General features: G+C 41.9%; 1 protein-coding gene and 1 long non-coding RNA gene across 2 annotated transcripts in view; both read left to right on the top strand.

Moving 5' to 3' along the window:
• Nucleotides 1-14,150, top strand: part of git1 (G protein-coupled receptor kinase interacting ArfGAP 1) — a 218,084-nt gene that overhangs the window by 59,076 nt on the left and 144,858 nt on the right. The gene's annotated exons all lie outside the window — the stretch shown is intronic.
• On the top strand, nucleotides 3,770-11,919 carry LOC122563999. The gene is made up of 2 exons (XR_006315790.1): nucleotides 3,770-5,042; nucleotides 10,075-11,919. It is a non-coding gene; the product is annotated as an uncharacterized LOC122563999 (long non-coding RNA).

Here is a 14,150-nt window from a genome sequence, read left to right as displayed (position 1 = left end):
TCGAGACAATTTCTACAATTGAGACAACCAGACATCCACTGAGATTTCTGGTCTCAGCCTGCTACAGGGCAGGCACACAGTCAAAATTATAGCAAACCACTATAATGGAGGTTTTTTAACTGTTGAATTCCCAATGCTCTAAAATGTGATGATAGGCCATTATAATACCATCTTTGCTGTTGAATTCCCAAAACTTTATCACCCTCAGATGACTGTAAGGAGGACTTTGTAGGTCTGGGTTTGCCATAGTCAATTCTAGTGCCTAGATCCAAAGCTGGCCAGTCAAGTTTTGTTCCTCCTTTTAGACTTTGTAGTGGTTTCAATGCAACTGTATTAATTAGTAGGCCACTTCAGAAATCAGTTAAAAGTAAACCACATTGTGGGTTTGAAGTCACATATAGGCTAGACCAGAGAAGAATGTGGGTTTCCTTCCCTAAAGGACATTAGATCAGTAAAATCAAATTTATTATATTCTCAGTATAACTGAAAGCATTCTATTGAATTTGATGCAACACTTAATGTGCTTCTCTGTTTCAGTAGTTGTGCAATGCCAGTTAATTTATTAACTCATTGAGAGAGAACACTCTTGCTTCATTTGAGTTCTCTTTTTTTTTAAGGCATCTAGTTGATACCAATTTCCCTAACTATCTGACCAAATCAGAATTTGCTAATCTGTGAAGGATATTGTGGACACAAAAAAGATTGCTTGTAGTTGAACTGATGTTATAATGTTCCAAAATGATCAGACTAAATTAGCTGTTTTGTAACACTTGAAGTTCAGTGGAGAATATGCTGCAGCACTCAATAGTCCTATTGTAAAAGAAATGTGAAAAATTAAAGCATTGGAAAGGGTGCAGAGAGGAATTTTAGCAAAATGCTAATGGGATAAAGGACTTGAGTAATGTGGAAAGACTAGAGAAAATTTGTTTTCCTTGAAGCAGAGAAACTCAAATAAAATTTTAAAGTAGTCTTTAAAATAATGGTAGGTTTTAATAGAGTAAATAGAGAAGAACTTTCTTCTAGTAGAAGTGTTGGTGACATGCCACAAATGTGAAATGGAGCAGCATAACTAAAGAGATTATCTTTATGTATCGAATTATGCTCAATGATATGTTTCTTTGACAGGGTAATGGTTGTTTAAAAGTATGTGAATTGAGTAGATACTAGAAATGAAAATTGCAAGGCTATGATGAAATAGAATCATACTAATTTGATTGCTTTTTAAAGAGCTGGCATGGGAATGAAGAGCTGAAGACTGCATTGTAAATTGTGGTTGTCAGATTTTGTTTCTGGTATCCAGTGTGCTCTAGAAATGGAGAGCAGATGCTGTTAGGACCTTTGTATTAATGGATGCTACAAATTGCTTCGTCCATAGCTGTTTATTAGTGAGGAAAGGAACACAGCACCAGTCACGTAGAAATTAGATACAGTGAAGAAATTTCTGTGGACTTGAGCAAAAAAAAATCAAATTGCCGTTAACCACGAGAATTGTATTAAACAAGTCAACTGAAGTATATTATGGAAAATATACCATTGTTTGGAGCATCGCATTGAAACTTTGTAGTGTTAGCATGTGGTAATATTTTGCATTTTACCATGAATAACAATTAAAAGAACTTAGTCATTATAATTTATCACTTTCTAATTAAACAATTCTTTCCCTTTTTTTGGTACTTAATGTTTATTTAAATAAGATTATTGACTTTGCATATTTGTGTAAAGATTCTAATTATTGCTTTGTCTAACATTTTCTGAAAAGCAAAATCTTAGTTCAATTTTGCACACTACTAAAGATACACTTCAGTACCGCATGTTGTCTGCAACGTAGTGTGATTATTTCATGCATGCAAGCCATAATTGTGCTTTCTCTTAATGTCCATCATTTCCAATTGCCCCTCCATTGGTTGCTTAAGAGGTTCTACCCTTACAACGACTTGATAGTACCGATCTTAGCCACTATATCTGTGGAGAATATTAAGAGAATTGTATTTTGTAGGAGCATATAAACACAAAGGTAGCAATTGTGTCACATGGGTCTGATATTATGGTTTGTGACCTCCTTTCAAAGCTCTTAACTCAGCTACAGTACCTTCTTGCTTTTTGCAGGCTTGGCCATCTGTTATCCTATGGATACTTTTTGTTGCATTTAGGTTATCCTCTTAGATGTGTCAATTCAATTTGCATAGTAGATTACAACATGCGTTTAGACAGCTTTTTGACTGCAATGTAACCATTTTATAAAGACTCACACGCATGCTCCCATTGTGTAATGAAAAAGTATTAAATGTCTAATTATTTCATGAAGCTTTGACACTAATTGCAAGGGAATAGCTGAAGGATATTAATGTTCTCTTCCTGTTTTGAGGCATGCTTATTGAATTTGTGAAAAATCCTGACATTGCTGGAGTGTTTCTTGCATTTAAAGAAAAGGGAAAAGACTTTCACAAGTATAATGTGCAGGTTGGTCTGAAATCTATTGATTTTTCCAATCTGATTTTAAGGTATGTTAATCAAATTCCAATTTGCTGTAATTGATTACTTATCCTTTCATTAAACCCATGTTATCAAAACTACACCAGTCTTTGGAAAGAATGTAATTTCAGTGCGAAGATAGATACTTGCTCTGAATCTGTTTCAATTGTGTAGCCATTATGTTTATGCCCAAGAAAATGAGCTTGGCTTCCTCAGCTAAAATGTTGTAATTTTGCCTCAGAATTGCTAGTGATTTCCATAACAACTTGCATAGCATCTTTTTTAACCTTTTGAAACGAACCAAGTCCTTCACAGGGCATTACTAAACAAAGTATGACACTAAACTACATAGGAGGTATTAAGTCAGTTGACTGAAATCTTCTTCTAAGAAGAGAGGTTTTAAAGGAATGTATTAAATGAGGATAGTGTGATAGGATGATGGAGAATTGTAGTGAGGGAATTCCTGTCCTTGTAGCCCTGGCAGTTGAAAGCAAAGTATCAGAAGACTCTCAATATGAACTCACCAGTTTATTTATTGCTAAGTACGGGTACTTGAACATCTTAAGAGAAAGGGGGAGTTGGGCATTGATTTGATTATCTCTTAGATGATTTACAAATTTTGGTTGAAAATTATTAAAATTTTCTGAATGAAATGATGTCATTTATAATTTCAACAGTTTCACTGGTACACATTAGAGGAATTTAAGTGGTGTTTCCTTTGTCTGGACTCATTTTTATCTGGACTCATTTTTATCTGTCCACTTGTAGCCAGAGTTTCCTCAGATACTAGTGTACCCCAAGACATGAACCTGGCCTTTCCATTATATCTCATTCGCATGCTACCTCCTGGCAAATCTTCCAAAACCTTAGCAGATTCCATGTTTATGCTGATTGCACCTTTTCGCACCTCTCTTGACCTCTCCACCGCCCATGCTTTATCAAGCTGCTAGTCTAACAAGCAAAAGATTTCCTCCAGTCTAATATTAAGAAGCTTGAAGTCATTGTTCTTGTTGCGTACCAAAATCCCCAATTCCTAGCCACTGATTCCATATCTTTCTTGGCCACTGACTTGAGGCTGAACCACACTGTTTGCAACTTTGGCCTCCATAAAATACTGAACTGAACTTCCAACCCCATATTCACTCCATTAGTAAGATTTGCCAAACGTTGCTCATCTCATTTTTTAAATGTACATTGACAAGATGAGGGCATCACTGATAGGCAAGTATTTATTGCCCATTCCTAATTGCCCAGAGGCCAGTAAGAATCAACCACATCTGGAGTCTCATGTCAGCCAGATTGGGTAAGGATGGCAGTTTTCTTCCTTCAGGGACATTTGTGAACCAAATGGGGTTTTCTGACCATCAATAATGGATTCACGTCATCTTAATTCCAGATATTTATTGAATTTGAATTCCACTATCTGCCATAGTGGGATTTGAACAAGATCCTCCGAAAATTACCTGGGTCTCCGGATCAACAGTCCAGTGATAATACCACTTCTCTATCACCTATCTGATAAGGTAAGCCACATAAATGCAGTGGCTTCAAGAGCAAGTGAGAATCCAATTTGAGTGGCTTTCCTCCTAACTTTTTTTTTATCACCTGCAAAGTTCAAATCAGAACTCTGATGCAGCAGAGCTGACCTTATCATCAGCTGCTGGTGATCAATTTCATTGATTTTTCAAGAAGACCTTTAGAGCACGCGTCAACTGTCACTCAGGTACGTCATAGTATAGCATTCCAGAACAGTATGTGAGTATCTTTTGAAGCCGCCTTCTGCTCCAGCTGCTGCATCAAATGAGCATGGCCAACACTGATACCTTCAGTATCATCACCAGGGAGACAGCAAGGGCATGTACTCTGCCCATGCCTTTTATCTCTTGGTAGTTGATCTCATCATGAGGAATGTTTGGCCAGGTTTAAACTTTGGCATCTCATGGTAACGTCTTTGGTTGATATACCTGGATTTCACAGATGACACTACCCTACTGGCTAAAGAATCGTGCACTCCAAGATAGGTCTGCCAAACTTGAGAATAACAGCACCACATTGACCTGCACTGTGTGAAGGCTAAAACTACAATGACTGGATGGCAATATCCAGTTGAGGACATTGGACAAATTGGTTCTGAAGTGATCATTCAAGAATCAGTAAAGCAACATCTGTTTTCCAGTGACTTTGTATGCTTTGTGCCTTTTAATGCAGTAATGATGCTGCACCATCATTGGGTAAGATCATGGATGTAATTTGGAGAGACATCATGCCAATGAAGAAATGTTTCACAGGACTGATCAGAGGTGCCTATAGAATGTAGTGACAGAGTTGACTGAGACTTGCAAGGCATATGATTTGCCTGCCAGAGGTATGTTTGTCAAACATAGCAATGAAGTAGACAGCACTAAATGAATACAGATGATGGGGCAATTCAAAGAAGACCTAGCAACGTATGTTTCAGGAGTACCTTCCACAGCAGTACATTGCCTGGACTGGAGAAGTAGATTGGATTGGATCATGGCTGATAGTGGAGGCTTGCTGCCAATTGCCCTACACAGAGGAACTAAGGCTAAGTAAGTGATATTTATTGAAGTAATAGTCATGAAGTACAGAGGAGGTTCTGTGGCCCGTTGAGTCTACAGCAACCTATTTTATAGATGTTATGATTGCCTGGGATGGGTTTTCACACACCAGCGCTGGGGATCTGTGTCCAACTTCAGTGCTTCTACTTCTACTCTGCCTGAGCTCTTCTAACTCTTCAATTTGCCCACCCTTTTACAAAGCCTTGCTAATTATTCCTGATTAAACCTTTCCTTTGCAAGTGGAGAATAATTCTCTCCTTCAGAATTTTCTCCTAACAGTTTCACGATGCTGATATACTCCCAGTGTGACTGCCCTGGTTTATTCCTAAACTCTACCCACAATGCCTCATTTGAAGACCCTTCAAAGATATTGTCCCTCTTTAATGCAGTAACTGACTCCTTAATTAATAAATGACACCACTTCCTTTTTTTTTTAACAACTTTTTCTGTCTTGCCTGAAGATCCTATAACAATTGAGTTACTAATCATGCCCCTCCTGTAATTATGACTCTGGTGACAGCAGGAGAAAGTGAGGGCTGCAGATGCTGGAGATCAGAGCTGAAAATGTGTTGCTGGAAAAGCGCAGCAGGTCAGGCAGCATCCAAGGAACAGGAGAATTGACGTTTTGGGCATAAGCCCTTCAGGAATGACAGCTGATGACAGCAGTCTGTCAAATCCAGGTGTCACTCCATGCCCATCACTCATTTGTCTTTAATGCTCAGTATTATAGATGGGGATGGTATCAAGGATGGTGCCTTGTGTAGCGATATTGTACACATTTCAATGTACTCAAAACTTCAGTACATGTGACAATGAACCTAATTCTATTGGGCTAGCACATTCTACCTTTCACCCAAATTTCTCAAACCTGACTGCATTGGTCAAGCCATCGTTCCCACCTGCTCCTGCCCCACTGAACTCATCATCTCATACCTTGAGACTGTCCTATTCCCCTTGGTCCAGGATCTCCGCACTTACATTCGGGACACCGCCCATGCTCTCCACCTCCTCGACTTTTGATTCCCTGGCCGTCAATACAGCATCTTCACCATGGACGTCCAGTCCCTGTACACGTCCATCCACGATGACGAAGAATACCAAGCCCTCTTCTTCCTCTCACACCAACCCAACCAGTACCCTTCCACTGATGCACTCATTTGATTGGCTGAACTCGTCCTCGCCTTCAACAATTTCTTTGAATCCTCCCACTTAAGACCAAATAGGTAGCCATGGGCCCCAGCTATGCCTGCCTCCATCAGGTATGTGGAACAGTCTGTCTTCCGCAGTTACACTTGTACCATTCCATTCCATTTCCTCTGCTCAACCAATGTCTGTATCAGCACCACTCCTCAAGCTCCCACGAGGAGGTTAGAAACATAGAAAAAATACAGTGCTGTACAGGCCCTTGGCCCTCGATGTTGCGCCGATCCAAGCCCACCTAACCTACACTAGCCCACTATCCTCCATATGCCCATAAAGAGGGAGAGTCCACCACTGCTACTGGCAGGGCATTCCATGAACTGACGACTCGCTGAGTAAAGATTGAACACTTCATCAACTTCACATCTGGACCATCCACCTTCACCTGGATACCTCTCCCCCCTCGTTCTCTCCCTCTCCTTCTCTCTCCCTCTCCTTCTCTCTCCCTCTCCTTCTCTCTCCCTCTCCTTCTCTCTCCCTCTCCTTCTCTCTCCCTCTCCTTCTCTCTCCCTCTCCTTCTCTCTCCCTCTCCTTCTCTCTCCCTCTCCTTCTCTCTCCCTCTCCTTCTCTCTCCCTCTCCTTCTCTCTCCCTCTCCTTCTCTCTCCCTCTCCTTCTCTCTCCCTCTCCTTCTCTCTCCCTCTCCTTCTCTCTCCCTCTCCTTCTCTCTCCCTCTCCTTCTCTCTCCCTCTCCTTCTCTCTCCCTCTCCTTCTCTCTCCCTCTCCTTCTCTCTCCCTCTCCTTCTCTCTCCCTCTCCTTCTCTCTCCCTCTCCTTCTCTCTCCCTCTCCTTCTCTCTCCCTCTCCTTCTCTCTCCCTCTCCTTCTCTCTCCCTCTCCTTCTCTCTCCCTCTCCTTCTCTCTCCCTCTCCTTCTCTCTCCCTCTCCTTCTCTCTCCCTCTCCTTCTCTCTCCCTCTCCTTCTCTCTCCCTCTCCTTCTCTCTCCCTCTCCTTCTCTCTCCCTCTCCTTCTCTCTCCCTCTCCTTCTCTCTCCCTCTCCTTCTCTCTCCCTCTCCTTCTCTCTCCCTCTCCTTCTCTCTCCCTCTCCTTCTCTCTCCCTCTCCTTCTCTCTCCCTCTCCTTCTCTCTCCCTCTCCTTCTCTCTCCCTCTCCTTCTCTCTCCCTCTCCTTCTCTCTCCCTCTCCTTCTCTCTCCCTCTCCTTCTCTCTCCCTCTCCTTCTCTCTCCCTCTCCTTCTCTCTCCCTCTCCTTCTCTCTCCCTCTCCTTCTCTCTCCCTCTCCTTCTCTCTCCCTCTCCTTCTCTCTCCCTCTCCTTCTCTCTCCCTCTCCTTCTCTCTCCCTCTCCTTCTCTCTCCCTCTCCTTCTCTCTCCCTCTCCTTCTCTCTCCCTCTCCTTCTCTCTCCCTCTCCTTCTCTCTCCCTCTCCTTCTCTCTCCCTCTCCTTCTCTCTCCCTCTCCTTCTCTCTCCCTCTCCTTCTCTCTCCCTCTCCTTCTCTCTCCCTCTCCTTCTCTCTCCCTCTCCTTCTCTCTCCCTCTCCTTCTCTCTCCCTCTCCTTCTCTCTCCCTCTCCTTCTCTCTCCCTCTCCTTCTCTCTCCCTCTCCTTCTCTCTCCCTCTCCTTCTCTCTCCCTCTCCTTCTCTCTCCCTCTCCTTCTCTCTCCCTCTCCTTCTCTCTCCCTCTCCTTCTCTCTCCCTCTCCTTCTCTCTCCCTCTCCTTCTCTCTCCCTCTCCTTCTCTCTCCCTCTCCTTCTCTCTCCCTCTCCTTCTCTCTCCCTCTCCTTCTCTCTCCCTCTCCTTCTCTCTCCCTCTCCTTCTCTCTCCCTCTCCTTCTCTCTCCCTCTCCTTCTCTCTCCCTCTCCTTCTCTCTCCCTCTCCTTCTCTCTCCCTCTCCTTCTCTCTCCCTCTCCTTCTCTCTCCCTCTCCTTCTCTCTCCCTCTCCTTCTCTCTCCCTCTCCTTCTCTCTCCCTCTCCTTCTCTCTCCCTCTCCTTCTCTCTCCCTCTCCTTCTCTCTCCCTCTCCTTCTCTCTCCCTCTCCTTCTCTCTCCCTCTCCTTCTCTCTCCCTCTCCTTCTCTCTCCCTCTCCTTCTCTCTCCCTCTCCTTCTCTCTCCCTCTCCTTCTCTCTCCCTCTCCTTCTCTCTCCCTCTCCTTCTCTCTCCCTCTCCTTCTCTCTCCCTCTCCTTCTCTCTCCCTCTCCTTCTCTCTCCCTCTCCTTCTCTCTCCCTCTCCTTCTCTCTCCCTCTCCTTCTCTCTCCCTCTCCTTCTCTCTCCCTCTCCTTCTCTCTCCCTCTCCTTCTCTCTCCCTCTCCTTCTCTCTCCCTCTCCTTCTCTCTCCCTCTCCTTCTCTCTCCCTCTCCTTCTCTCTCCCTCTCCTTCTCTCTCCCTCTCCTTCTCTCTCCCTCTCCTTCTCTCTCCCTCTCCTTCTCTCTCCCTCTCCTTCTCTCTCCCTCTCCTTCTCTCTCCCTCTCCTTCTCTCTCCCTCTCCTTCTCTCTCCCTCTCCTTCTCTCTCCCTCTCCTTCTCTCTCCCTCTCCTTCTCTCTCCCTCTCCTTCTCTCTCCCTCTCCTTCTCTCTCCCTCTCCTTCTCTCTCCCTCTCCTTCTCTCTCCCTCTCCTTCTCTCTCCCTCTCCTTCTCTCTCCCTCTCCTTCTCTCTCCCTCTCCTCTCTCTCCCTCTCTCTCTCTCCCTCTCTCTCTTATCCTGCTTTCCTTTCCTTTCCTTCTCTCTCTCTCTTATCCTGCTTTCCTTTCCCTTCCTTCTCCCTCTCTGGTGACTGACTCGACACAAACATCTATTTCAAACCCACTGACTCCCACAGCTGTCTGGACTGCACCTCCTCCCATCCCCACAAACCCGTCTCCGGCCTCTGCTGCATCCACTCACAGGAGGGACCATTCTACTCCAGAACTTCCCAGATGGCCTCCTACTTCAAGGACTGCAATTTCCCTTCCCACATGGTCAGCAATGCTCTCTAGCACATCTCCTCCACTTCCCGCACTTCCACCCTTGAACCCCATCCCTCCAACCACAACAAGGAAGGAATCCCCTGGCCAAATACTTTCCACCGCACCAATCTCCGGATACAATGCATCATCTTCCATCATTTCCGCCACTTACAGTCAGATTCCGCCACCACTGGAATTAATGTTGAATATCACCAGTTTCCTCATCTCCCCTGCCCTACCTTATCCCAGATCTAACCGTCCAACTCGGCCCTGTCCATCTTCCTTCCCACCTATCACCATCACCCTCTCACCTCCATCTACCTATCATATTCCTTGCTATCTTCCACCCAGTACCACCCATCTTCCATTTATCTCTTGGCCCCCTTGGACCTCCCCCACATTCCTGATGCAGAGCTTATGCTTGAAACACCAACTCTCCTCCTCGGATGCTGCCTGACCTACTGCCCTTTTTCAGCGCTACACTTTTGCCTCTGATCTCCAGCATCTGCAGTCCTCACTTTCTCCTACTCTCTTCTCCTACCCCTGCTATGTAAACATTTTCCAACAGCACTAGCAAATCCACCAATAAGGATCTGTGTCATTCTGGTTTAGGTGTAGACAATCCCACTTGTATAGTCAGGTCATTGGAGTATCTCTTTCACGTACGTTTATTTGGACAGGCAATGAGTCCTTTTAATATCTCCTCAGCATACAGTGCTTCTGACAATCCAGCATTGAGTATTATGTTGAAGTGTCATCTTACAAATAGATATTTTGAACTCTGGGTGGGGCTTAAAATCCTAATGCACAGATGGAGGTCACTGCTAGTTGTGCCCTTTTAGTGGAACGCTGTCTTCTGACACAGGTGCAAATGCTACTACTGAATCAAGACTAATATCTTGTGTCTTTCTCTCTGTTTTAACACACAGTTCCATAGCTTCTGATCTGTGACTTTCAGAGAAACCTGGATTGAACTGAAGAATACAATCAAAAAGCATTGATTAAAAATTTTATAATTTGATATAATATGTATTTGACTTACTCAGTTGCTGTAAATTGTGAGCCTCAAATATAAGCTAGTTGGATGCAATTGTTAGGACAATGATCGTTCCAGATTCCCATGTAATAAAATCACGTTTGTCTGGCTTGATTTAATCAGCCACAGTAAAACAGTGGGCCTGCATGTGTTTCATCTTGTGGGCTGCTCATCACTTGCCTTCATTTCCCATCTGCTGCGTTCTGGTGCCTCAACATATGACCACCATTCATAAAGCAGCTGCTTTATAGCGATACTGATAATTTGATCTTATTAGCACATACATGCTTGGGCAATAGTTAGCACTCAACATTTAAACTTTAACTTTCTTGGTTTTTGCATTTCAAATCACTAAGCCTTTTAAGCCATGTAAATTTTGATTTTTAATAGCAAATTGCTATATATTATCACTTTTCAAATAAAAGTACAGAAGTTTCCCAAATGCTAGCAGTCTTCCATCTTGCTTTCTCCCAACCTCTGTTTTTCACAGTCAAATATCATAGCCAAGCTTGATGTTATCCTCTTGCAACACCGAAAACATGCTGGGATTAACAATCAAAAGCAGGTGCATTGAAAATTTTTCTTTTAACACAAGTTCTTATATATCCCATCGGTAATTAACTATTCAAATTCATTTGGAAATTGACCATCTACGCCCATGGAATAGACCATCTTGGGATCTTCAGTGGTTTGAAGTTGTGTGGTCATCTGTAAAAAGCAACTGCATAAGCCATTTCAGCAGTTCCACGCAGCTGAATTTTACAGTTTCATTAGCTTTGTGGAAAGCATGGTTTGGATAAAACCAATATTTTGTAATTGTACAGGCAATTTCAAAAATCTGAAAGACTACACAAGAGTTTAGATTTAATTGCATTTTCAGTTACAGCATAAATAGCTTTTTTCAACTTTTTTCAACCCGTTAACAGTATATTCATTTTCTCATTGAACAAAGATCCCTTTCATAGATCATAGCTTTGTGTTTTATCAAATGAATGCTAAATAGCTTAGCAAGCTTCAAAGCAATGAAGGCCATTTATTTTGAAAATTACACTACAGATATTTTTGTGTTTGCAGTCTTCACTATCAACAGAATGCATGTTTTTGAAAGTGCATTCTGTTGGTAAATAAGACAAGTGAATGCTGATTTGAAATGACTGACGTTAATGTACTTAGTATTTTACAATCACTGCAACTTCAGTTTCTTTTACATTTGAGTCCAGAGTAGACAATGTTACAACCTAGGTTTTTAAACTCACCTGAACACCTGAAGGAGTGATAACCGCTAGGTTGATTAAATTAGGTAACACTTAAAAAGATGAGCTAGTTAGATGCAATGTATGTGGTTTTGTAAAAAAAAAACGTGCTTGACTAACATAATTGATTTTTAGAAAATTCTCAGAACAGATTGAGCAAATGCAGTGTCTATTATGTTTATCGATATTTAAAAGACTTTTGATGAAAGTGCTGCATAAAATAACTTGATCAGAAGATTGATTTGCATTACACTAAAAGATATACAACTGCAAGGATAAAAATGACTTAAGGATGGAAAGCAATTAGAAAATGAATGTTTTGTTTGGATTGATATAGTATTGTTACTGATGTGCTGCTGTGATCACTTCTATTATAAGCAAAATTGGACACAGGCAAAATGAAGATACCGCAAGTGGATTCTGCTATGACGTGCGTTTCTTCAATGTGAATTGGCTATAACGCAATTAAAGAATTTAGACCATTATTTGTAGAATGTGAACTTTCCTTTACCTGTGTTGGTTATAACGTGATTCCGACGTCGTTAGTTTAAATGGTGCTGCTATTACACACTTTTCTTAACGTGGGGTCACATGGGAACTGAACTATTGCGTTGTATTAGAACCGACTTGTAACAACATTTTCTGCTACCAAACTGGGGATGTTGTAAGCTAGTAAAGTCTGGAGGAAAAAGTGGCAGAGGCAGTCACTTTTGGAGGAAAAAACATGAATGGAAGTGTACCCTAAATATTATCCAAATATTTATCTTATGCAAGTACACATACTGGTGCTTTATTTTACTGGTACAGCAAAGGTCAAAGTGGATCTGATTATTTTTAAAACCTGTAAGATTTGAGACAACAAATTTATGCAGAGTGCTTTGCCACAGATGTCTGAACTAATATCCCTATTAAAAATGGGTAGATAGTTAAAGAATTCAAAAGCGTACAAGGAAACTTGAGGTATTAGCTCTAGATGAAATATCAGCAATGATCTGGATGTCTAAGTATCAATAAAGCTCCGATTGCTTACATTTTATGCATATTATTTTAACTAATCAGTGGTTCGTGTTTGTGATACCACAAATCATTTTGGTGCAATATAATCGGAGGTGGAATTTATCGTGGTGACTAAGCTTGATTAGTAAATAAAGTTCAACTGCAGCTCTTAATTAACTATTTCATAATATGGATATTTTCATCCAAATGGTATGTTGGGTGAGCTTTATGAAGTACTTCTCCTTCCTTATGAAACTAAGCAAAGCATAATAAAAGTTGAAACCATAATGTTAGTAATGCAGTGCAACTCAAGATCTCTGCTTTCTATTCACATTTTACAAAGACTTTTGCGATCACGAGGTGTCAAGCCATTCTGCCTCAATTGATACTGCAATCACTACTTTTTTCTGAATTTATATATTTCAAGACCTATTATGCCTGCCTTTTGCACCTTCTGTTGATATACGCTCATAATTTGGCTGCTATCTCCATTTGTGAACATTTTGATAAAGTGACGAACAATATACTCGTTTACAAGCAAGGTGAATTTGACATTGATTCAATTTATCTTTACATTTTGGATTTATAAGAGTTCTTTCATTGTGCTGCTTCTAGCATGTCACATGCTAATACAGGTACTGTTAAGCAGTAGTCCTCATGATTTAGTATAAGCATCACTTGATGGGATTTCCAGGTCAACTTAAATGTCCAACCTGAGCTGCCTAACTGGAACTAGATAATGTTGTATTTATACCTGGTACTGCAGTGTGGTGGTGTGTCTTTAACATTGGTGTAACTGCAAAACCTTTGTTTTCTTTTTGGGCTAGTACTGATTAGAAACAAGAGGGAGCATTGTGCACAGGCTTTCGTAAAACTTCACGCACTGGATTTACACTGCCTGTGAATTTACTAATTGATGAAGCCATTACTGTTTCAGCTCTGCAGTCATTAAAGCTGGGAAGTAATTATATCCGGCATCAGGATGGATTTTGCATGGAGTTAGTCATGGAACAGCCATAATCTTACTGAATTGCAGGACAAGTGCAAAAGAATAAATTATCTATTTCTGTTTGTTTTCCTAGCATATTGTTTGGTTCCAATTACAGTCTGGATCTTTCAGTTGTGGAGTTTGGGATATTGGGCAATTGTTTTTTCAAATAGTGTCCTACATGTAGCTTTGGTATTACAGCTGATAGCTGCCATGAAAACAAGCAGGCAGATGCGGCAAGCAGTTAGGAAGGCAAATGATTTGTTGACTTTCATTGCAAGGATGTTTATATACAGAAGTAAGCAGGCCTTTGCTACAGCTGCACACTATCTTGGTGAGACCTCAGCTAGAATATTGCGTGCAGTTTTGGTCACCTTACTGAAGAAAAGATGTGTCAGAGTGCAACAAAGGTTCACCAGACCAATTCTTGGGTTGGCATGCTCCTTCTGTGACAAGATTGGGTTGGACCTATAATCACTGGAGCTTAGCATGTGAGCGGGTCTCATTCAAACGTATGTAAAATACTGAAAGGGCTGAGCAGGCTGCATGCAGGGTTGATGTTTCCCTTGGCTGGATTGTCCAGAACAAAAGTTTCCTGTCTCAGGATATGGGGGTCAGCTATTTTAGACTGAGATGAGAAATTTCTTTGCGCAGAAAGTGGTGAACCTGTGAAATTCTCTACTACAATATGGAATAAGCTGCCAGAGGAAGTGGTGGAGGCTAGTACGATTG

The sequence above is a fragment of the Chiloscyllium plagiosum genome, chromosome 28 (genome assembly GCF_004010195.1).
Source record: "Chiloscyllium plagiosum isolate BGI_BamShark_2017 chromosome 28, ASM401019v2, whole genome shotgun sequence".
NCBI lineage: Eukaryota > Metazoa > Chordata > Chondrichthyes > Orectolobiformes > Hemiscylliidae > Chiloscyllium > Chiloscyllium plagiosum.
Note: the sequence above shows the minus strand (reverse complement) of the source record. Positions and strands in the feature narration are given on the sequence as shown.